The following is a 1,683-nucleotide window of genomic DNA, read 5'->3' as shown; positions in this document are numbered from 1 at the left end:
GTCTTCCCGGTCTACCAAGGACCCGGCCCACCTCGACCAGGTAGACTGGGTCCTCCGGAGGACCTGGCCTGTCGTTTTGGACACAGCCTATGTATTTACATCCATTGTCGCCATATTTGTAATGACTTATCGCGAGAACAAGCTTATTCACGCGTGACTTTAATAGCATTTCTTACTTAATGGAAACACCGCAGTTGTGAAACTGTGTTTTTTTTTTTTTCAACATTAACACAATATCGACAAAGTTTTGCGCACATTTGCAATGGAAACACAGGTAGAGTGTCCTGGCACTGCCCACTTTGTTGGAGTTTTTCACAAGTTGCCTGGGGGCGGGGTTAGTCACACTTTAACAGCTGCYGCCTTCAGTCAGGCTACAGATTAGCTTCAAGTGCTGATATACGATGGTTGAAAAGACTCAACTGGGCCCATTTTGTTCTTCTCATAACACATTTTCATCTGACAGAATATCTGAAACACCAAATCCTTTCACAACTCAGTACTTTTCCTTCTGGCTTTGCTGTAGCAACAGTGTTACACTGTGCACTTTTCTTTTCTTTTCTTTTCTTTTCTTTTCTTTTTTTGGATTGACAAATCTCTGCCGAGGAAAAATGTTGGATTATTTAAAAATGTATCTCGTATTGTTTAGTTATGTCTAAATGTAAACACAAATTTGCCTGTAAACCTTTATTTGAAATAAGGAAAGAGAAGACACAGCAGTCTGCTGGTCCTGCTCAGACATTTGTCTCCTGTTTGCGCTTGTGTAACTCACATAATGGGAGCTCCTTTCCACATGAAGGCAGCCAGAGACTTGTGTGGGAAGCAGCTCATTCGTTGCTTTTRTAATTGGTGGGAGTGTAATGTAATCACTTACTTTACTGCCTCCTTTTTATTTTCTGGCTGCTTTTCTTCAAATGAATTGGGCTCAAGAGACTRAAGAATGTGGCCTCAAGGTCACCGCCATCCTGCAGCCATTCCAGCTGGAAGCTAATGTTTAAAAAAAAAACACAAACTCACAGACTAAACAGTGCTGGATGTAATATCTGCTGCTTTGTTGTCTTTAAAATCTACTTTACATAAATGAGCAATGTGACGTTATTTAATTACAATAGCGAATCGCTGTAGAAACGCAAAGTTTGACAGGGTTAGAGTCAGAATCTAGTCTTACCTTTATAATATTGTTTAATGCTTCAGTCAGAAAATGAAAACCCACTAAAATAAAATGATTTTAGCGATAATGAAATGGAAAAGCTATTTTTCCCCTTCCAGGTTGAACGTGATTTCTTAAAGGGATCCACGATCAGTTGTAAAATTAAACTTTATTTGATAAACATTTATTTGAACTGTAAAATAAAGACTGTAAAAATACTGTAGGCTGTTTAGTTTTGTAATTTTTTTAAAATATATTTTGACATGGACGGAGCCATTTTATTTACACACAAAGCATTCTGGGTAAATGAAGACATCAACTAGGTCCTCGGTGTGAGCGAGCTATATCCACCCTGAAGGTTAATCTTGGACAATATCTGACGATTGACTTTTAAATGAAACCAGAGAGCGTTGACAGAGAGGAGAAGGTAGAAATGACTCAGCCTGTAACTGAAAATATAGATGGAGGACAACAGAGCTGCTTCATGGAAGAAGAACCTCAGCTTAGCCTGTTAGCTTTAGCGCTAGTCCCGACTC

At 39.2% G+C, this 1,683-nt stretch overlaps 1 protein-coding gene across 1 annotated transcript in view; it reads left to right on the top strand.

Annotated features, from left to right (window-relative positions):
• Positions 1–1,683, top strand: part of myripb (myosin VIIA and Rab interacting protein b) — a gene marked incomplete in the record, with an annotated part of 194,224 nt that overhangs the window by 137,600 nt on the left and 54,941 nt on the right.

The sequence above is a fragment of the Austrofundulus limnaeus genome, unplaced genomic scaffold (genome assembly GCF_001266775.1).
Source record: "Austrofundulus limnaeus strain Quisiro unplaced genomic scaffold, Austrofundulus_limnaeus-1.0 Scaffold201, whole genome shotgun sequence".
Classification (NCBI taxonomy): Eukaryota; Metazoa; Chordata; class Actinopteri; order Cyprinodontiformes; family Rivulidae; genus Austrofundulus; species Austrofundulus limnaeus.
The sequence above is the reverse complement of the archived record's forward strand: the minus strand, read 5'-3'. Positions and strand labels throughout refer to the sequence as shown.